Raw genomic sequence first — 19,383 nt, 5'->3', positions numbered from 1 at the left:
CTTGTCCCGATCGGACTTTCCACGAAGAATTAATAGGCGTTAGACGGATCGAGCCAACACATTGGAGACGTGTTAAGTAGTAAAACTAGTAAGATCCTTTCAGCAATCGATCATACCAGCACTAATGCACCAGAACTCATCAGAACTCTGCAGTTAAGCGTGCTTGGGCGAGAGTAGTACTAAGATGGGTGACCTCTTGGGAAGTCCTCGTGTTGATTGCCTTTTTTGTTTTTTTGCCATTTTTTTTTGCCGATTTGTCTAATGAAGGGCAGCGACGAGTAGTGAAATATATTTGTTTTCACGAGGACTTTATCTTTTTGGACAAAATTCTTTCGAATTATTTTCTAATTTGTTGAAAACCCGGACGCCGGGCATTTAATTGAATATTATAATGCATTTTTAATGTATTTTCACTAAAAAAAACTATTAAAAATATGTTAATTATTCAGAATAACTGCTCCAAAACAATCTCCTCGCCGTAAGGTTTCCAACGAGTCATCACTTGTCCCGATCGGACTTTCCACGAAGAATTAATAGGCGTTAGACGGATCGAGCCAACACATTGGAGACGTGTTAAGTAGTAAAACTAGTAAGATCCTTTCAGCAATCGATCATACCAGCACTAATGCACCAGAACCCATCAGAACTCTGCAGTTAAGCGTGCTTGGGCGAGAGTAGTACTAAGATGGGTGACCTCTTGGGAAGTCCTCGTGTTGATTGCCTTTTTTTGTTTTTTTGCCATTTTTTTTGCCGATTTGTCTAATGAAGGGCAGCGACGAGTAGTGAAATATATTTGTTTTCACGAGAACTTTATCTTTTTGGAAAAAATTCTTTTGAATTATTTTCTAATTTTTTGAAAACCCGGACGCCGGGCATTTAATTGAATATTATAATGCATTTTTAATGTATTTTCACTAAAAAACTATTAAAAAGATGTTAATTATTCAGAATAACTGCTCCAAAACAATCTCCTCACCGTAAGGTTTCCAACGAGTCATCACTTGTCCCGATCGGACTTTCCACGAAGAATTAATAGGCGTTAGACGGATCGAGCCAACACATTGGAGACGTGTTAAGTAGTAAAACTAGTAAGATCCTTTCAACAATCGATCATACCAGCACTAATGCACCAGAACCCATCAGAACTCTGCAGTTAAGCGTGCTTGGGCGAGAGTAGTACTAAGATGGGTGACCTCTTGGGAAGTCCTCGTGTTGATTGCCTTTTTTGTTTTTTTTTGCCATTTTTTTTGCCGATTTGTCTAATTAAGGGCAGCGACGAGTAGTGAAATATATTTGTTTTCACGAGGACTTTATCTTTTTGGACAAAATTCTTTTGAATTATTTTCTAATTTTTTGAAAACCCGGACGCCGGGCATTTAATTGAATATTATAATGCATTTTTAATGTATTTTCACTAAAAAACTATTAAAAAGATGTTAATTATTCAGAATAACTGCTCCAAAACAATCTCCTCGCCGTAAGGTTTCCAACGAGTCATCACTTGTCCCGATCGGACTTTCCACGAAGAATTAATAGGCGTTAGACGGATCGAGCCAACACATTGGAGACGTGTTAAGTAGTAAAACTAGTAAGATCCTTTCAGCAATCGATCATACCAGCACTAATGCACCAGAACCCATCAGAACTCTGTAGTTAAGCGTGGTTGGGCGAGAGTAGTACTAAGATGGGTGACCTCTTGGGAAGTCCTCGTGTTGATTGCCTTTTTTGTTTTTTTGCCATTTTTTTGCCGATTTGTCTAATGAAGGGCAGCGACGAGTAGTGAAATATATTTGTTTTCACGAGGACTTTATCTTTTTGGACAAAATTCTTTTGAATTATTTTCTAATTTGTTGAAAACCCGGACGCCGGGCATTTAATTGAATATTATAATGCATTTTTAATGTATTTTCACTAAAAAAACTATTAAAAAGATGTTAATTATTCAGAATAACTGCTCCAAAACAATCTCCTCACCGTAAGGTTTCCAACGAGTCATCACTTGTCCCGATCGGACTTTCCACGAAGAATTAATAGGCGTTAGACGGATCGAGCCAACACATTGGAGACGTGTTAAGTAGTAAAACTAGTAAGATCCTTTCAGCAATCGATCATACCAGCACTAATGCACCAGAACCCATCAGAACTATGCAGTTAAGCGTGGTTGGGCGAGAGTAGTACTAAGATGGGTGACCTCTTGGGAAGTCCTCGTGTTGATTGCCTTTTTTGTTTTTTTGCCATTTTTTTTGCCGATTTGTCTAATGAAGGGCAGCGACGAGTAGTGAAATATATTTGTTTTCACGAGGACTTTATCTTTTTGGAAAAAATTCTTTTGAAATATTTTCTAATTTTTTGAAAACCCGGACGCCGGGCATTTAATTGAATATTATAATGCATTTTTAATGTATTTTCACTAAAAAAACTATTAAAAAGATGTTAATTATTCAGAATAACTGCTCCAAAACAATCTCCTCACCGTAAGGTTTCCAACGAGTCATCACTTGTCCCGATCGGACTTTCCACGAAGAATTAATAGGCGTTAGACGGATCGAGCCAACACATTGGAGACGTGTGAAGTAGTAAAACTAGTAAGATCCTTTCAGCAATCGATCATACCAGCACTAATGCACCAGAACCCATCAGAACTCTGCAGTTAAGCGTGGTTGGGCGAGAGTAGTACTAAGATGGGTGACCTCTTGGGAAGTCCTCGTGTTGATTGCCTTTTTTGTTTTTTTGCCATTTTTTTTCCGATTTGTCTAATGAAGGGCAGAGACGAGTAGTGAAATATATTTGTTTTCACGAGGACTTTATCTTTTTGGACAAAATTATTTTGAATTATTTTCTAATTTTTTGAAAACCCGGACGCCGGGCATTTAATTGAATATTATAATGCATTTTTAATGTATTTTCACTAAAAAAACTATTAAAAAGATGTTAATTATTCAGAATAACTGCTCCAAAACAATCTCCTCGCCGTAAGGTTTCCAACGAGTCATCACTTGTCCTGATCGGACTTTCCACGAAGAATTAATAGGCGTTAGACGGATCGAGCCAACACATTGGAGACGTGTTAAGTAGTAAAACTAGTAAGATCCTTTCAGCAATCGATCATACCAGCACTAATGCACCAGAACCCATCAGAACTCTGCAGTTAAGCGTGGTTGGGCGAGAGTAGTACTAAGATGGGTGACCTCTTGGGAAGTCCTCGTGTTGATTGCCTTTTTTGTTTTTTTGCCATTTTTTTTGCCGATTTGTCTAATGAAGGGCAGCGACGAGTAGTGAAATATATTTGTTTTCACGAGGACTTTATCTTTTTGGAAAAAATTCTTTTGAATTATTTTCTAATTTTTTGAAAACCCGGACACCGGGCATTTAATTGAATATTATAATGCATTTTTAATGTATTTTCACTAAAAAAACTATTAAAAAGATGTTAATTATTCAGAATAACTGCTCCAAAACAATCTCCTCACCGTAAGGTTTCCAACGAGTCATCACTTGTCCCGATCGGACTTTCCACGAAGAATTAATAGGCGTTAGACGGATCGAGCCAACACATTGGAGACGTGTTAAGTAGTAAAACTAGTAAGATCCTTTCAGCAATCGATCATACCAGCACTAATGCACCAGAACCCATCAGAACTCTGCAGTTAAGCGTGGTTGGGCGAGAGTAGTACTAAGATGGGTGACCTCTTGGGAAGTCCTCGTGTTGATTGCCTTTTTTGTTTTTTTGCCATTTTTTTTGCCGATTTGTCTAATGAAGGGCAGCGACGAGTAGTGAAATATATTTGTTTTCACGAGGACTTTATCTTTTTGGAAAAAATTCTTTTGAATTATTTTCTAATTTTTTGAAAACCCGGTCGCCGGGCATTTAATTGAATATTATAATGCATTTTTAATGTATTTTCACTAAAAAAACTATTAAAAAGATGTTAATTATTCAGAATAACTGCTCCAAAACAATCTCCTCACCGTAAGGTTTCCAACGAGTCATCACTTGTCACGATCGGACTTTCCACGAAGAATTAATAGGCGTTAGACGGATCGAGCCAACACATTGGAGACGTGTTAAGTAGTAAAACTAGTAAGATCCTTTCAGCAATCGATCATACCAGCACTAATGCACCAGAACCCATCAGAACTCTGCAGTTAAGCGTGGTTGGCGCGAGAGTAGTACTAAGATGGGTGACCTCTTGGGAAGTCCTCGTGTTGATTGCCTTTTTTGTTTTTTTGCCATTTTTTTTGCCGATTTGTCTAATGAAGGGCAGCGACGAGCAGTGAAATATATTTGTTTTCACGAGGACTTTATCTTTTTGGACAAAATTCTTTTGAATTATTTTCTAATTTGTTGAAAACCCGGACGCCGGGCATATAATTGAATATTATAATGCATTTTTAATGTATTTTCACTAAAAAACTATTAAAAAGATGTTAATTATTCAGAATAACTGCTCCAAAACAATCTCCTCACCGTAAGGTTTCCAACGAGTCATCACTTGTCCCGATCGGACTTTCCACGAAGAATTAATAGGCGTTAGACGGATCGAGCCAACACATTGGAGACGTGTTAAGTAGTAAAACTAGTAAGATCCTTTCAGCAATCGATCATACCAGCATTAATGCACCAGAACCCATCAGAACTCTGTAGTTAAGCGTGGTTGGGCGAGAGTAGTAGTAAGATGGGTGACCTCTTGGGAAGTCCTCGTGTTGATTGCCTTTTTTGTTTTTTTGCCATTTTTTTTCCGATTTGTCTAATGAAGGGCAGAGACGAGTAGTGAAATATATTTGTTTTCACGAGGACTTTATCTTTTTGGACAAAATTCTTTTGAATTATTTTCTAATTTGTTGAAAACCCGGACGCCGGGCATATAATTGAATATTATAATGCATTTTTAATGTATTTTCACTAAAAAAACTATTAAAAAGATGTTAATTATTCAGAATAACTGCTCCAAAACAATCTCCTCACCGTAAGGTTTCCAACGAGTCATCACTTGTCCCGATCGGACTTTCCACGAAGAATTAATAGGCGTTAGACGGATCGAGCCAACACATTGGAGACGTGTTAAGTAGTAAAACTAGTAAGATCCTTTCAGCAATCGATCATACCAGCACTAATGCACCAGAACCCATCAGAACTCTGCAGTTAAGCGTGGTTGGGCGAGAGTAGTACTAAGATGGGTGACCTCTTGGGAAGTCCTCGTGTTGATTGCCTTTTTTGTTTTTTTGCCATTTTTTTTGCCGATTTGTCTAATGAAGGGCAGCGACGAGTAGTGAAATATATTTGTTTTCACGAGGACTTTATCTTTTTGGAAAAAATTCTTTTGAATTATTTTCTAATTTTTTGAAAACCCGGACGCCGGGCATTTAGTTGAATATTATAATGCATTTTTAATGTATTTTCACTAAAAAAACTATTAAAAAGATGTTAATTATTCAGAATAACCGCTCCAAAACAATCTCCTCACCGTAAGGTTTCCAACGAGTCATCACTTGTCCCGATCGGACTTTCCACGAAGAATTAATAAGCGTTAGACGGATCGAGCCAACACATTGGAGACGTGTTAAGTAGTAAAACTAGTAAGATCCTTTCAGCAATCGATCATACCAGCACTAATGCACCAGAACCCATCAGAACTCTGCAGTTAAGCGTGGTTGGGCGAGAGTAGTACTAAGATGGGTGACCTCTTGGGAAGTCCTCGTGTTGATTGCCTTTTTTGTTTTTTTTGCCATTTTTTTTCCGATTTGTCTAATGAAGGGCAGAGACGAGTAGTGAAATATATTTGTTTTCACGAGGACTTTATCTTTTTGGACAAAATTATTTTGAATTATTTTCTAATTTTTTGAAAACCCGGACGCCGGGCATTTAATTGAATATTATAATGCATTTTTAATGTATTTTCACTAAAAAAACTATTAAAAAGATGTTAATTATTCAGAATAACTGCTCCAAAACAATCTCCTCGCCGTAAGGTTTCCAACGAGTCATCACTTGTCCCGATCGGACTTTCCACGAAGAATTAATAGGCGTTAGACGGATCGAGCCAACACATTGGAGACGTGTTAAGTAGTAAAACTAGTAAGATCCTTTCAGCAATCGATCATACCAGCACTAATGCACCAGAACCCATCAGAACTCTGCAGTTAAGCGTGCTTGGGCGAGAGTGGTACTAAGATGGGTGACCTCTTGGGAAGTCCTCGTGTTGATTGCCTTTTTTGTTTTTTTGCCATTTTTTTTGCCGATTTGTCTAATGAAGGGCAGCGACGAGTAGTGAAATATATTTGTTTTCACGAGGACTTTATCTTTTTGGACAAAATTCTTTTGAATTATTTTCTAATTTGTTGAAAACCCGGACGTCGGGCATTTAATTGAATATTATAATGCATTTTTAATGTATTTTCACTAAAAAAAACTATTAAAAATATGTTAATTATTCAGAATAACTGCTCCAAAACAATCTCCTCGCCGTAAGGTTTCTAACGAGTCATCACTTGTCCCGATCGGACTTTCCACGGAGAATTAATAGGCGTTAGACGGATCGAGCCAACACATTGGAGACGTGTTAAGTAGTAAAACTAGTAAGATCCTTTCAGCAATCGATCATACCAGCACTAATGCACCAGAACCCATCATAACTCTGCAGTTAAGCGTGCTTGGGCGAGAGTAGTACTAAGATGGGTGACCTCTTGGGAAGTCCTCGTGTTGATTGCCTTTTTTGTTTTTTTGCCATTTTTTTTGCCGATTTGTCTAATGAAGGGCAGCGACGAGTAGTGAAATATATTTGTTTTCACGAGGACTTTATCTTTTTGGACAAAATTCTTTTGAATTATTTTCTAATTTGTTGAAAACCCGGACGCCGGGCAATTAATTGAATATTATAATGCATTTTTAATGTATTTTCACTAAAAAAAACTATTAAAAATATGTTAATTATTCAGAATAACTGCTCCAAAACAATCTCCTCGCCGTAAGGTTTCCAACGAGTCATCACTTGTCCCGATCGGACTTTCCACGAAGAATTAATAGGCGTTAGACGGATCGAGCCAACACATTGGAGACGTGTTAAGTAGTAAAACTAGTAAGATCCTTTCAGCAATCGATCATACCAGCACTAATGCACCAGAACCCATCAGAACTCTGCAGTTAAGCGTGCTTGGGCGAGAGTAGTACTAAGATGGGTGACCTCTTGGGAAGTCCTCGTGTTGATTGCCTTTTTTGTTTTTTTGCCATTTTTTTTGCCGATTTGTCTAATGAAGGGCAGCGACGAGTAGTGAAATATATTTGTTTTCACGAGGACTTTATCTTTTTGGACAAAATTCTTTCGAATTATTTTCTAATTTGTTGAAAACCCGGACGCCGGGCATTTAATTGAATATTATAATGCATTTTTAATGTATTTTCACTAAAAAAAACTATTAAAAATATGTTAATTATTCAGAATAACTGCTCCAAAACAATCTCCTCGCCGTAAGGTTTCCAACGAGTCATCACTTGTCCCGATCGGACTTTCCACGAAGAATTAATAGGCGTTAGACGGATCGAGCCAACACATTGGAGACGTGTTAAGTAGTAAAACTAGTAAGATCCTTTCAGCAATCGATCATACCAGCACTAATGCACCAGAACCCATCAGAACTCTGCAGTTAAGCGTGCTTGGGCGAGAGTAGTACTAAGATGGGTGACCTCTTGGGAAGTCCTCGTGTTGATTGCCTTTTTTGTTTTTTTGCCATTTTTTTTGCCGATTTGTCTAATGAAGGGCAGCGACGAGTAGTGAAATATATTTGTTTTCACGAGGACTTTATCTTTTTGGACAAAATTCTTTTGAATTATTTTCTAATTTGTTGAAAACCCGGACGCCGGGCATTTAATTGAATATTATAATGCATTTTTAATGTATTTTCACTAAAAAAAACTATTAAAAATATGTTAATTATTCAGAATAACTGCTCCAAAACAATCTCCTCGTCGTAAGGTTTCCAACGAGTCATCACTTGTCCCGATCGGACTTTCCACGAAGAATTAATAGGCGTTAGACGGATCGAGCCAACACATTGGAGACGTGTTAAGTAGTAAAACTAGTAAGATCCTTTCAGCAATCGATCATACCAGCACTAATGCACCAGAACCCATCAGAACTCTGCAGTTAAGCGTGCTTGGGCGAGAGTAGTACTAAGATGGGTGACCTCTTGGGAAGTCCTCGTGTTGATTGCCTTTTTTGTTTTTTTGCCATTTTTTTTGCCGATTTGTCTAATGAAGGGCAGCGACGAGTAGTGAAATATATTTGTTTTCACGAGGACTTTATCTTTTTGGACAAAATTCTTTTGAATTATTTTCTAATTTGTTGAAAACCCGGACGCCGGGCATTTAATTGAATATTATAATGCATTTTTAATGTGTTTTCACTAAAAAAACTATTAAAAGGATGTTAATTATTCAGAATAACTGCTCCAAAACAATCTCCTCGCCGTAAGGTTTCCAACGAGTCATCACTTGTCCCGATCGGACTTTCCACGAAGAATTAATAGGCGTTAGACGGATCGAGCCAACACATTGGAGACGTGTTAAGTAGTAAAACTGGTAAGATCCTTTCAGCAATCGATCATACCAGCACTAATGCACCAGAACCCATCAGAACTCTGCAGTTAAGCGTGCTTGGGCGAGAGTAGTACTAAGATGGGTGACCTCTTGGGAAGTCCTCGTGTTGATTGCCTTTTTTGTTTTTTTGCCATTTTTTTTGCCGATTTGTCTAATGAAGGGCAGCGACGAGTAGTGAAATATATTTGTTTTCACGAGGACTTTATCTTTTTGGAAAAAATTCTTTTGAATTATTTTCTAATTTTTTGAAAACCCGGACGCCGGGCATTTAATTGAATATTATAATGCATTTTTAATGTATTTTCACTAAAAAAACTATTAAAAAGATGTTAATTATTCAGAATAACTGCTCCAAAACAATCTCCTCACCGTAAGGTTTCCAACGAGTCATCACTTGTCCCGATCGGACTTTCCACGAAGAATTAATAGGCGTTAGACGGATCGAGCCAACACATTGGAGACGTGTTAAGTAGTAAAACTAGTAAGATCCTTTCAGCAATCGATCATACCAGCACTAATGCACAAGAACCAATCAGAACTCTGCAGTTAAGCGTGCTTGGGCGAGAGTAGTACTAAGATGGGTGACCTCTTGGGAAGTCCTTGTGTTGATTGCCTTTTTTGTTTTTTTGCCATTTTTTTTGCCGATTTGTCTAATGAAGGGCAGCGACGAGTAGTGAAATATATTTGTTTTCACGAGGACTTTATCTTTTTGGACAAAATTCTTTTGAATTATTTTCTAATTTGTTGAAAACCCGGACGCCGGGCATATAATTGAATATTATAATGCATTTTTAATGTATTTTCACTAAAAAAACTATTAAAAAGATGTTAATTATTCAGAATAACTGCTCTAAAACAATCTCCTCGCCGTAAGGTTTCCAACGAGTCATCACTTGTCCCGATCGGACTTTCCACGAAGAATTAATAGGCGTTAGACGGATCGATCCAACACATTGGAGACGTGTTAAGTAGTAAAACTAGTAAGATCCTTTCAGCAATCGATCATACCAGCACTAATGCACCAGAACCCATCATAACTCTGCAGTTAAGCGTGCTTGGGCGAGAGTAGTACTAAGATGGGTGACCTCTTGGGAAGTCCTCGTGTTGATTGCCTTTTTTGTTTTTTTTGCCATTTTTTTTGCCGATTTGTCTAATGAAGGGCAGAGACGAGTAGTGAAATATATTTGTTTTCACGAGGACTTTATCTTTTTGGACAAAATTTTATTGAATTATTTTCTAATTTTTTGAAAACCCGGACGTCGGGCATTTAATTGAATATTATAATGCATTTTAATGTATTTTCACTAAAAAAACTATTAAAAAGATGTTAATTATTCAGAATAACTGCTCCAAAACAATCTCCTCGCCGTAAGGTTTCCAACGAGTCATCACTTGTCCCGATCGGACTTTCCACGAAGAATTAATAGGCGTTAGACGGATCGAGCCAACACATTGGAGACGTGTTAAGTAGTAAAACTAGTAAGATCCTTTCAGCAATCGATCATACCAGCATTAATGCACCAGAACCCATCAGAACTCTGTAGTTAAGCGTGGTTGGGCGAGAGTAGTACTAAGATGGGTGACCTCTTGGGAAGTCCTCGTGTTGATTGCCTTTTTTGTTTTTTTGCCATTTTTTTTCCGATTTGTCTAATGAAGGGCAGAGACGAGTAGTGAAATATATTTGTTTTCACGAGGACTTTATCTTTTTGGACAAAATTATTTTGAATTATTTTCTAATTTGTTGAAAACCCGGACGCCGGGCATTTAATTGAATATTATAATGCATTTTCAATGTATTTTCACTAAATAAACTATTAAAAAGATGTTAATTATTCAGAATAACTGCTCCAAAACAATCTCCTCGCCGTAAGGTTTCCAACGAGTCATCACTTGTCCCGATCGGACTTTCCACGAAGAATTAATAGGCGTTAGACGGATCGAGCCAACACATTGGAGACGTGTTAAGTAGTAAAACTAGTAAGATCCTTTCAGCAATCGATCATACCAGCACTAATGCACAAGAACCCATCAGAACTCTGCAGTTAAGCGTGCTTGGGCGAGAGTAGTACTAAGATGGGTGACCTCTTGGGAAGTCCTCGTGTTGATTGCCTTTTTTGTTTTTTTGCCATTTTTTTTGCCGATTTGTCTAATGAAGGGCAGCGACGAGTAGTGAAATATATTTGTTTTCACGAGGACTTTATCTTTTTGGACAAAATTCTTTTGAATTATTTTCTAATTTGTTGAAAACCCGGACGCCGGGCATTTAATTGAATATTATAATGCATTTTTAATGTGTTTTCACTAAAAAAACTATTAAAAAGATGTTAATTATTCAGAATAACTGCTCCAAAACAATCTCCTCGCCGTTAGGTTTCCAACGAGTCATCACTTGTCCCGATCGGACTTTTCACGAAGAATTAATAGGCGTTAGACGGATCGAGCCAACACATTGGAGACGTGTTAAGTAGTAAAACTAGTAAGATCCTTTCAGCAATCGATCATACCAGCACTAATGCACCAGAACCCATCAGAACTCTGCAGTTAAGCGTGGTTGGGCGAGAGTAGTACTAAGATGGGTGACCTCTTGGGAAGTCCTCGTGTTGATTGCCTTTTTTGTTTTTTTGCCATTTTTTTTCCGATTTGTCTAATGAAGGGCAGAGACGAGTAGTGAAATATATTTGTTTTCACGAGGACTTTATCTTTTTGGACAAAATTCTTTTGAATTATTTTCTAATTTGTTGAAAACCCGGACGCCGGGCATTTAATTGAATATTATAATGCATTTTTAATGTGTTTTCACTAAAAAAACTATTAAAAAGATGTTAATTATTCAGAATAACTGCTCCAAAACAATCTCCTCGCCGTTAGGTTTCCAACGAGTCATCACTTGTCCCGATCGGACTTTCCACGAAGAATTAATAGGCGTTAGACGGATCGAGCCAACACATTGGAGACGTGTTAAGTAGTAAAACTGGTAAGATCCTTTCAGCAATCGATCATACCAGCACTAATGCACCAGAACCCATCAGAACTCTGCAGTTAAGCGTGCTTGGGCGAGAGTAGTACTAAGATGGGTGACCTCTTGGGAAGTCCTCGTGTTGATTGCCTTTTTTGTTTTTTTGCCATTTTTTTTGCCGATTTGTCTAATGAAGGGCAGCGACGAGTAGTGAAATATATTTGTTTTCACGAGGACTTTATCTTTTTGGACAAAATTCTTTTGAATTATTTTCTAATTTGTTGAAAACCAGGACGCCGGGCATTTAATTGAATATTATAATGCATTTTTAATGTATTTTCACTAAAAAAACTATTAAAAATATGTTAATTATTCAGAATAACTGCTCCAAAACAATCTCCTCGCCGTAAGGTTTCCAACGAGTCATCACTTGTCCCGATCGGACTTTCCACGGAAAATTAATAGGCGTTAGACGGATCGAGCCAACACATTGGAGACGTGTTAAGTAGTAAAACTAGTAAGATCCTTTCAGCAATCGATCATACCAGCACTAATGCACCAGAACCCATCAGAACTCTGCAGTTAAGCGTGCTTGGGCGAGAGTAGTACTAAGATGGGTGACCTCTTGGGAAGTCCTCGTGTTGATTGCCTTTTTTGTTTTTTTGCCATTTTTTTTGCCGATTTGTCTAATGAAGGGCAGCGACGAGTAGTGAAATATATTTGTTTTCACGAGGACTTTATCTTTTTGGACAAAATTCTTTTGAATTATTTTCTAATTTGTTGAAAACCCGGACGCCGGGCATTTAATTGAATATTATAATGCATTTTTAATGTATTTTCACTAAAAAAAACTATTAAAAATATGTTAATTATTCAGAATAACTGCTCCAAAACAATCTCCTCGTCGTAAGGTTTCCAACGAGTCATCACTTGTCCCGATCGGACTTTCCACGAAGAATTAATAGGCGTTAGACGGATCGAGCCAACACATTGGAGACGTGTTAAGTAGTAAAACTAGTAAGATCCTTTCAGCAATCGATCATACCAGCACTAATGCACCAGAACCCATCAGAACTCTGCAGTTAAGCGTGCTTGGGCGAGAGTAGTACTAAGATGGGTGACCTCTTGGGAAGTCCTCGTGTTGATTGCCTTTTTTGTTTTTTTGCCATTTTTTTTGCCGATTTGTCTAATGAAGGGCAGCGACGAGTAGTGAAATATATTTGTTTTCACGAGGACTTTATCTTTTTGGACAAAATTCTTTTGAATTATTTTCTAATTTGTTGAAAACCCGGACGCCGGGCATTTAATTGAATATTATAATGCATTTTTAATGTATTTTCACTAAAAAAAACTATTAAAAATATGTTAATTATTCAGAATAACTGCTCCAAAACAATCTCCTCGCAGTAAGGTTTCCAACGAGTCATCACTTGTCCCGATCGGACTTTCCACGAAGAATTAATAGGCGTTAGACGGATCGAGCCAACACATTGGAGACGTGTTAAGTAGTAAAACTAGTAAGATCCTTTCAGCAATCGATCATACCAGCACTAATGCACCAGAACCCATCAGAACTCTGCAGTTAAGCGTGCTTGGGCGAGAGTAGTACTAAGATGGGTGACCTCTTGGGAAGTCCTCGTGTTGATTGCCTTTTTTTGTTTTTTTGCCATTTTTTTTGCCGATTTGTCTAATGAAGGGCAGCGACGAGTAGTGAAATATATTTGTTTTCACGAGGACTTTATCTTTTTGGAAAAAATTCTTTTGAATTATTTTCTAATTTTTTGAAAACCCGGACGCCGGGCATTTAATTGAATATTATAATGCATTTTTAATGTATTTTCACTAAAAAAACTATTAAAAAATGTTAATTATTCAGAATAACTGCTCCAAAACAATCTCCTCACCGTAAGGTTTCCAACGAGTCATCACTTGTCCCGATCGGACTTTCCACGAAGAATTAATAGGCGTTAGACGGATCGAGCCAACACATTGGAGACGTGTTAAGTAGTAAAACTAGTAAGATCCTTTTAGCAATCGATCATAGCAGCACTAATGCACCAGAACCCATCAGAACTCTGCACTTAAGCGTGGTTGGGCGAGAGTAGTACTAAGATGGGTGACCTCTTGGGAAGTCCTCGTGTTGATTGCCTTTTTTGTTTTTTTGCCATTTTTTTTGCCGATTTGTCTAATGAAGGGCAGCGACGAGTAGTGAAATATATTTGTTTTCACGAGGACTTTATCTTTTTGGAAAAAATTCTTTTGAATTATTTTCTAATTTTTTGAAAACCCGGACGCCGGGCATTTAATTGAATATTATAATGCATTTTTAATGTATTTTCACTAAAAAAACTATTAAAAAGATGTTAATTATTCAGAATAACTGCTCCAAAACAATCTCCTCACCGTAAGGTTTCCAACGAGTCATCACTTGTCCCGATCGGACTTTCCACGAAGAATTAATAGGCGTTAGACGGATCGAGCCAACACATTGGAGACGTGTTAAGTAGTCAAACTAGTAAGATCCTTTCAGCAATCGATCATACCAGCACTAATGCACCAGAACCCATCAGAACTCTGCAGTTAAGCGTGGTTGGGCGAGAGTAGTACTAAAATGGGTGACCTCTTGGGAAGTCCTCGTGTTGATTGCCTTTTTTGTTTTTTTGCCATTTTTTTTGCCGATTTGTCTAATGAAGGGCAGCGACCAGTAGTGAAATATATTTGTTTTCACGAGGACTTTATCTTTTTGGACAAAATTCTTTTGAATTATTTTCTAATTTTTTGAAAACCCGGACGCCGGGCATTTAATTGAATATTATAATGCATTTTTAATGTATTTTCACTAAAAAAACTATTAAAAAGATGTTAATTATTCAGAATAACTGCTCCAAAACAATCTCCTCACCGTATGGTTTCCAACGAGTCATCACTTGTCCCGATCGGACTTTCCACGAAGAATTAATAGGCGTTAGACGGATCGAGCCAACACATTGGAGACGTGTTAAGTAGTAAAACTAGTAAGATCCTTTCAGCAATCGATCATAGCAGCACTAATGCACCAGAACCCATCAGAACTCTGCAGTTAAGCGTGGTTGGGCGAGAGTAGTACTAAGATGGGTGACCTCTTGGGAAGTCCTCGTGTTGATTGCCTTTTTTGTTTTTTTGCCATTTTTTTTGCCGATTTGTCTAATGAAGGGCAGCGACGAGTAGTGAAATATATTTGTTTTCACGAGGACTTTATCTTTTTGGAAAAAATTCTTTTGAATTATTTTCTAATTTGTTGAAAACCCGGACGCCGGGCATTTAATTGAATATTATAATGCATTTTTAATGTATTTTCACTAAATAAACTATTAAAAAGATGTTAATTATTCAGAATAACTGCTCCAAAACAATCTCCTCGCCGTAAGGTTTCCAACGAGTCATCACTTGTCCCGATCGGACTTTCCACGAAGAATTAATAGGCGTTAGACGGATCGAGCCAACACATTGGAGACGTGTTAAGTAGTAAAACTAGTAAGATCCTTTCAGCAATCGATCATACCAGCACTAATGCACAAGAACCCATCAGAACTCTGCAGTTAAGCGTGCTTGGGCGAGAGTAGTACTAAGATGGGTGACCTCTTGGGAAGTCCTCGTGTTGATTGCCTTTTTTGTTTTTTTGCCATTTTTTTTGCCGATTTGTCTAATGAAGGGCAGCGACGAGTAGTGAAATATATTTGTTTTCACGAGGACTTTATCTTTTTGGACAAAATTCTTTTGAATTATTTTCTAATTTGTTGAAAACCCGGACGCCGGGCATATAATTGAATATTATAATGCATTTTTAATGTATTTTCACTAAAAAAACTATTAAAAAGATGTTAATTATTCAGAATAACTGCTCCAAAACAATCTCCTCGCCGTAAGGTTTCCAACGAGTCATCACTTGTCCCGATCGGACTTTCCACGAAGAATTAATAGGCGTTAGACGGATCGAGCCAACACATTGGAGACGTGTTAAGTAGTAAAACTAGTAAGATCTTTCAGCAATCGATCATACCAGCACTAATGCACCAGAACCCATCATAACTCTGCAGTTAAGCGTGCTTGGGCGAGAGTAGTACTAAGATGGGTGACCTCTTGGGAAGTCCTCGTGTTGATTGCCTTTTTTGTTTTTTTTTGCCATTTTTTTTTGCCGATTTGTCTAATGAAGGGCAGAGACGAGTAGTGAAATATATTTGTTTTCACGAGGACTTTATCTTTTTGGACAAAATTTTATTGAATTATTTTCTAATTTTTTGAAAACCCGGACGTCGGGCATTTAATTGAATATTATAATGCATTTTAATGTATTTTCACTAAAAAAAACTATTAAAAAGATGTTAATTATTCAGAATAACTGCTCCAAAACAATCTCCTCGCCGTAAGGTTTCCAAAGAGTCATCACTTGTCCCGATCGGACTTTCCACGAAGAATTAATAGGCGTTAGACGGATCGAGCCAACACATTGGAGACGTGTTAAGTAGTAAAACTAGTAAGATCCTTTCAGCAATCGATCATACCAGCATTAATGCACCAGAACCCATCAGAACTCTGTAGTTAAGCGTGGTTGGGCGAGAGTAGTACTAAGATGGGTGACCTCTTGGGAAGTCCTCGTGTTGATTGCCTTTTTTGTTTTTTTGCCATTTTTTTTCCGATTTGTCTAATGAAGGGCAGAGACGAGTAGTGAAATATATTTGTTTTCACGAGGACTTTATCTTTTTGGACAAAATTATTTTGAATTATTTTCTAATTTGTTGAAAACCCGGACGCCGGGCATTTAATTGAATATTATAATGCATTTTCAATGTATTTTCACTAAATAAACTATTAAAAAGATGTTAATTATTCAGAATAACTGCTCCAAAACAATCTCCTCGCCGTAAGGTTTCCAACGAGTCATCACTTGTCCCGATCGGACTTTCCACGAAGAATTAATAGGCGTTAGACGGATCGAGCCAACACATTGGAGACGTGTTAAGTAGTAAAACTAGTAAGATCCTTTCAGCAATCGATCATACCAGCACTAATGCACAAGAACCCATCAGAACTCTGCAGTTAAGCGTGCTTGGGCGAGAGTAGTACTAAGATGGGTGACCTCTTGGGAAGTCCTCGTGTTGATTGCCTTTTTTGTTTTTTTGCAATTTTTTTTGCCGATTTGTCTAATGAAGGGCAGCGACGAGTAGTGAAATATATTTGTTTTCACGAGGACTTTATCTTTTTGGACAAAATTCTTTTGAATTATTTTCTAATTTTTTGAAAACCCGGACGCCGGGCATTTAATTGAATATTATAATGCATTTTTAATGTATTTTCACTAAAAAAACTATTAAAAAGATGTTAATTATTCAGAATAACTGCTCCAAAACAATCTCCTCGCCGTAAGGTTTCCAACGAGTCATCACTTGTCCCGATCGGACTTTCCACGAAGAATTAATAGGCGTTAGACGGATCGAGCCAACACATTGGAGACGTGTTAAGTAGTAAAACTAGTAAGATCCTTTCAACAATCGATCATACCAGCACTAATGCACCAGAACCCATCAGAACTCTGCAATTAAGCGTGCTTGGGCGAGAGTAGTACTAAGATGGGTGACCTCTTGGGAAGTCCTCGTGTTGATTGCCTTTTTTGTTTTTTTGCCATTTTTTTTGCCGATTTGTCTAATGAAGGGCAGCGACGAGTAGTGAAATATATTTGTTTTCACGAGGACTTTATCTTTTTGGACAAAATTCTTTTGAATTATTTTCTAATTTGTTGAAAACCCGGACGCCGGGCATTTAATTGAATATTATAATGCATTTTTAATGTATTTTCACTAAAAAAAACTATTAAAACTATGTTAATTATTCAGAATAACTGCTCCAAAACAATCTCCTCGCCGTAAGGTTTCCAACGAGTCATCACTTGTCCCGATCGGACTTTCCACGAAGAATTAATAGGCGTTAGACGGATCGAGCCAACACATTGGAGACGTGTTAAGTAGTAAAACTAGTAAGATCCTTTCAGCAATCGATCATACCAGCACTAATGCACCAGAACCCATCAGAACTCTGCAGTTAAGCGTGCTTGGGCGAGAGTAGTACTAAGATGGGTGACCTCTTGGGAAGTCCTCGTGTTGATTGCCTTTTTTTGTTTTTTTGCCATTTTTTTTGCCGATTTGTCTAATGAAGGGCAGCGACGAGTAGTGAAATATATTTGTTTTCACGAGAACTTTATCTTTTTGGAAAAAATTCTTTTGAATTCTTTTCTAATTTTTTGAAAACCCGGACGCCGGGCATTTAATTGAATATTATAATGCATTTTTAATGTATTTTCACTAAAAAAACTATTAAAAAATGTTAATTATTCAGAATAACTGCTCCAAAACAATCTCCTCACCGTAAGGTTTCCAACGAGTCATCACTTGTCCCGATCGGACTTTCCACGAAGAATTAATAGGCGTTAGACGGATCGAGCCAACACATTGGAGACGTGTTAAGTAGTAAAACTAGTAAGATCCTTTCAGCAATCGATCATACCAGCACTAATGCACCAGAACCCATCAGAACTCTGCAGTTAAGCGTGGTTGGGCGAGAGTAGTACTAAGATGGGTGACCTCTTGGGAAGTCCTCGTGTTGATTGCCTTTTTTGTTTTTTTTGCCATTTTTTTTTCCGATTTGTCTAATGAAGGGCAGAGACGAGTAGTGAAATATATTTGTTTTCACGAGGACTTTATCTTTTTGGACAAAATTCTTTTGAATTATTTTCTAATTTGTTGAAAACCCGGACGCCGGGCATTTAATTGAATATTATAATGCATTTTTAATGTATTTTCACTAAATAAACTATTAAAAAGATGTTAATTATTCAGAATAACTGCTCCAAAACAATCTCCTCGCCGTAAGGTTTCCAACGAGTCATCACTTGTCCCGATCGGACTTTCCACGAAGAATTAATAGGCGTTAGACGGATCGAGCCAACACATTGGAGACGTGTTAAGTAGTAAAACTAGTAAGATCCTTTCAACAATCGATCATACCAGCACTAATGCACAAGAACCCATCAGAACTCTGCAGTTAAGCGTGCTTGGGCGAGAGTAGTACTAAGATGGGTGACCTCTTGGGAAGTCCTCGTGTTGATTGCCTTTTTTGTTTTTTTGCCATTTTTTTGCCGATTTGTCTAATGAAGGGCAGCGACGAGTAGTGAAATATATTTGTTTTCACGAGGACTTTATCTTTTTGGACAAAATTCTTTTGAATTATTTTCTAATTTTTTGAAAACCCGGACGCCGGGCATTTAATTGAATATTATAATGCATTTTAATGTATTTTCACTAAAAAACTATTAAAAAGATGTTAATTATTCAGAATAACTGCTCCAAAACAATCTCCTCGCCGTAAGGTTTCCAACGAGTCATCACTTGTCCCGATCGGACTTTCCACGAAGAATTAATAGGCGTTAGACGGATCGAGCCAACACATTGGAGACGTGTTAAGTAGTAAAACTAGTAAGATCCTTTCAGCAATCGATCATACCAGCACTAATGCACCAGAACCCATCAGAACTCTGCAGTTAAGCGTGCTTGGGCGAGAGTAGTACTAAGATGGGTGACCTCTTGGGAAGTCCTCGTGTTGATTGTCTTTTTTGTTTTTTTGCCATTTTTTTTGCCGATTTGTCTAATGAAGGGCAGCGACGAGTAGTGAAATATATTTGTTTTCACGAGGACTTTATCTTTTTGGAAAAAATTCTTTTGAATTATTTTCTAATTTTTTGAAAACCCGGACGCCGGGCATTTAATTGAATATTATAATGCATTTTTAATGTATTTTCACTAAA

General features: G+C 37.6%; 39 non-coding genes across 39 annotated transcripts; all 39 read left to right on the top strand.

Annotated features, from left to right (window-relative positions):
• The first annotated feature begins 102 nt into the window (after positions 1-102).
• LOC113342744 lies at positions 103-221 on the top strand. The gene has a single exon (XR_003356822.1). It is a non-coding gene; the product is annotated as a 5S ribosomal RNA (ribosomal RNA).
• Positions 222-603: 382 nt separating this feature from the next.
• On the top strand, positions 604-722 carry LOC113343359. The gene has a single exon (XR_003357203.1). It is a non-coding gene; the product is annotated as a 5S ribosomal RNA (ribosomal RNA).
• A 380-nt stretch (positions 723-1,102) lies between these two features.
• Positions 1,103-1,221, top strand: LOC113342843. Its single transcript, XR_003356884.1, has one exon. It is a non-coding gene; the product is annotated as a 5S ribosomal RNA (ribosomal RNA).
• A 381-nt stretch (positions 1,222-1,602) lies between these two features.
• On the top strand, positions 1,603-1,721 carry LOC113343436. Its single transcript, XR_003357249.1, has one exon. It is a non-coding gene; the product is annotated as a 5S ribosomal RNA (ribosomal RNA).
• A 379-nt stretch (positions 1,722-2,100) lies between these two features.
• On the top strand, positions 2,101-2,219 carry LOC113344028. The gene has a single exon (XR_003357551.1). It is a non-coding gene; the product is annotated as a 5S ribosomal RNA (ribosomal RNA).
• Positions 2,220-2,599: 380 nt separating this feature from the next.
• Positions 2,600-2,718, top strand: LOC113343336. Its single transcript, XR_003357165.1, has one exon. It is a non-coding gene; the product is annotated as a 5S ribosomal RNA (ribosomal RNA).
• A 379-nt stretch (positions 2,719-3,097) lies between these two features.
• LOC113343332 lies at positions 3,098-3,216 on the top strand. The gene has a single exon (XR_003357164.1). It is a non-coding gene; the product is annotated as a 5S ribosomal RNA (ribosomal RNA).
• Positions 3,217-3,596: 380 nt separating this feature from the next.
• LOC113343325 lies at positions 3,597-3,715 on the top strand. Its single transcript, XR_003357163.1, has one exon. It is a non-coding gene; the product is annotated as a 5S ribosomal RNA (ribosomal RNA).
• A 380-nt stretch (positions 3,716-4,095) lies between these two features.
• On the top strand, positions 4,096-4,215 carry LOC113344015. The gene has a single exon (XR_003357541.1). It is a non-coding gene; the product is annotated as a 5S ribosomal RNA (ribosomal RNA).
• A 379-nt stretch (positions 4,216-4,594) lies between these two features.
• Positions 4,595-4,713, top strand: LOC113343898. Its single transcript, XR_003357460.1, has one exon. It is a non-coding gene; the product is annotated as a 5S ribosomal RNA (ribosomal RNA).
• Positions 4,714-5,092: 379 nt separating this feature from the next.
• Positions 5,093-5,211, top strand: LOC113343321. The gene has a single exon (XR_003357162.1). It is a non-coding gene; the product is annotated as a 5S ribosomal RNA (ribosomal RNA).
• Positions 5,212-5,591: 380 nt separating this feature from the next.
• Positions 5,592-5,710, top strand: LOC113343316. Its single transcript, XR_003357161.1, has one exon. It is a non-coding gene; the product is annotated as a 5S ribosomal RNA (ribosomal RNA).
• Positions 5,711-6,090: 380 nt separating this feature from the next.
• LOC113342888 lies at positions 6,091-6,209 on the top strand. The gene has a single exon (XR_003356899.1). It is a non-coding gene; the product is annotated as a 5S ribosomal RNA (ribosomal RNA).
• A 381-nt stretch (positions 6,210-6,590) lies between these two features.
• LOC113343597 lies at positions 6,591-6,709 on the top strand. The gene has a single exon (XR_003357316.1). It is a non-coding gene; the product is annotated as a 5S ribosomal RNA (ribosomal RNA).
• A 381-nt stretch (positions 6,710-7,090) lies between these two features.
• On the top strand, positions 7,091-7,209 carry LOC113343305. The gene has a single exon (XR_003357149.1). It is a non-coding gene; the product is annotated as a 5S ribosomal RNA (ribosomal RNA).
• Positions 7,210-7,590: 381 nt separating this feature from the next.
• LOC113343249 lies at positions 7,591-7,709 on the top strand. The gene has a single exon (XR_003357128.1). It is a non-coding gene; the product is annotated as a 5S ribosomal RNA (ribosomal RNA).
• Positions 7,710-8,090: 381 nt separating this feature from the next.
• LOC113343175 lies at positions 8,091-8,209 on the top strand. The gene has a single exon (XR_003357075.1). It is a non-coding gene; the product is annotated as a 5S ribosomal RNA (ribosomal RNA).
• Positions 8,210-8,589: 380 nt separating this feature from the next.
• LOC113343101 lies at positions 8,590-8,708 on the top strand. Its single transcript, XR_003357039.1, has one exon. It is a non-coding gene; the product is annotated as a 5S ribosomal RNA (ribosomal RNA).
• A 380-nt stretch (positions 8,709-9,088) lies between these two features.
• Positions 9,089-9,207, top strand: LOC113343861. The gene has a single exon (XR_003357453.1). It is a non-coding gene; the product is annotated as a 5S ribosomal RNA (ribosomal RNA).
• A 380-nt stretch (positions 9,208-9,587) lies between these two features.
• LOC113343596 lies at positions 9,588-9,706 on the top strand. The gene has a single exon (XR_003357315.1). It is a non-coding gene; the product is annotated as a 5S ribosomal RNA (ribosomal RNA).
• Positions 9,707-10,086: 380 nt separating this feature from the next.
• LOC113343647 lies at positions 10,087-10,205 on the top strand. The gene has a single exon (XR_003357351.1). It is a non-coding gene; the product is annotated as a 5S ribosomal RNA (ribosomal RNA).
• Positions 10,206-10,584: 379 nt separating this feature from the next.
• LOC113343081 lies at positions 10,585-10,703 on the top strand. The gene has a single exon (XR_003357024.1). It is a non-coding gene; the product is annotated as a 5S ribosomal RNA (ribosomal RNA).
• Positions 10,704-11,083: 380 nt separating this feature from the next.
• On the top strand, positions 11,084-11,202 carry LOC113343309. The gene has a single exon (XR_003357159.1). It is a non-coding gene; the product is annotated as a 5S ribosomal RNA (ribosomal RNA).
• Positions 11,203-11,581: 379 nt separating this feature from the next.
• On the top strand, positions 11,582-11,700 carry LOC113343030. The gene has a single exon (XR_003356991.1). It is a non-coding gene; the product is annotated as a 5S ribosomal RNA (ribosomal RNA).
• Positions 11,701-12,080: 380 nt separating this feature from the next.
• Positions 12,081-12,199, top strand: LOC113342973. Its single transcript, XR_003356951.1, has one exon. It is a non-coding gene; the product is annotated as a 5S ribosomal RNA (ribosomal RNA).
• A 381-nt stretch (positions 12,200-12,580) lies between these two features.
• LOC113342909 lies at positions 12,581-12,699 on the top strand. Its single transcript, XR_003356912.1, has one exon. It is a non-coding gene; the product is annotated as a 5S ribosomal RNA (ribosomal RNA).
• Positions 12,700-13,080: 381 nt separating this feature from the next.
• Positions 13,081-13,199, top strand: LOC113342841. Its single transcript, XR_003356883.1, has one exon. It is a non-coding gene; the product is annotated as a 5S ribosomal RNA (ribosomal RNA).
• Positions 13,200-13,579: 380 nt separating this feature from the next.
• Positions 13,580-13,698, top strand: LOC113344364. The gene has a single exon (XR_003357777.1). It is a non-coding gene; the product is annotated as a 5S ribosomal RNA (ribosomal RNA).
• Positions 13,699-14,078: 380 nt separating this feature from the next.
• Positions 14,079-14,197, top strand: LOC113343619. The gene has a single exon (XR_003357327.1). It is a non-coding gene; the product is annotated as a 5S ribosomal RNA (ribosomal RNA).
• A 380-nt stretch (positions 14,198-14,577) lies between these two features.
• LOC113343913 lies at positions 14,578-14,696 on the top strand. The gene has a single exon (XR_003357463.1). It is a non-coding gene; the product is annotated as a 5S ribosomal RNA (ribosomal RNA).
• Positions 14,697-15,076: 380 nt separating this feature from the next.
• Positions 15,077-15,195, top strand: LOC113343075. Its single transcript, XR_003357022.1, has one exon. It is a non-coding gene; the product is annotated as a 5S ribosomal RNA (ribosomal RNA).
• A 379-nt stretch (positions 15,196-15,574) lies between these two features.
• On the top strand, positions 15,575-15,693 carry LOC113343589. Its single transcript, XR_003357312.1, has one exon. It is a non-coding gene; the product is annotated as a 5S ribosomal RNA (ribosomal RNA).
• A 383-nt stretch (positions 15,694-16,076) lies between these two features.
• On the top strand, positions 16,077-16,195 carry LOC113343644. The gene has a single exon (XR_003357350.1). It is a non-coding gene; the product is annotated as a 5S ribosomal RNA (ribosomal RNA).
• Positions 16,196-16,574: 379 nt separating this feature from the next.
• LOC113343066 lies at positions 16,575-16,693 on the top strand. Its single transcript, XR_003357016.1, has one exon. It is a non-coding gene; the product is annotated as a 5S ribosomal RNA (ribosomal RNA).
• A 380-nt stretch (positions 16,694-17,073) lies between these two features.
• On the top strand, positions 17,074-17,192 carry LOC113343566. The gene has a single exon (XR_003357302.1). It is a non-coding gene; the product is annotated as a 5S ribosomal RNA (ribosomal RNA).
• A 381-nt stretch (positions 17,193-17,573) lies between these two features.
• LOC113342764 lies at positions 17,574-17,692 on the top strand. Its single transcript, XR_003356827.1, has one exon. It is a non-coding gene; the product is annotated as a 5S ribosomal RNA (ribosomal RNA).
• Positions 17,693-18,072: 380 nt separating this feature from the next.
• On the top strand, positions 18,073-18,191 carry LOC113343300. Its single transcript, XR_003357144.1, has one exon. It is a non-coding gene; the product is annotated as a 5S ribosomal RNA (ribosomal RNA).
• Positions 18,192-18,572: 381 nt separating this feature from the next.
• On the top strand, positions 18,573-18,691 carry LOC113343494. Its single transcript, XR_003357277.1, has one exon. It is a non-coding gene; the product is annotated as a 5S ribosomal RNA (ribosomal RNA).
• A 377-nt stretch (positions 18,692-19,068) lies between these two features.
• On the top strand, positions 19,069-19,187 carry LOC113342782. The gene has a single exon (XR_003356837.1). It is a non-coding gene; the product is annotated as a 5S ribosomal RNA (ribosomal RNA).
• Positions 19,188-19,383: the final 196 nt, after the last annotated feature.

This window comes from Papaver somniferum, chromosome 1, assembly GCF_003573695.1.
Source record: "Papaver somniferum cultivar HN1 chromosome 1, ASM357369v1, whole genome shotgun sequence".
Classification (NCBI taxonomy): domain Eukaryota; kingdom Viridiplantae; phylum Streptophyta; class Magnoliopsida; order Ranunculales; family Papaveraceae; genus Papaver; species Papaver somniferum.
The sequence above is the reverse complement of the archived record's forward strand: the minus strand, read 5'-3'. Positions and strand labels throughout refer to the sequence as shown.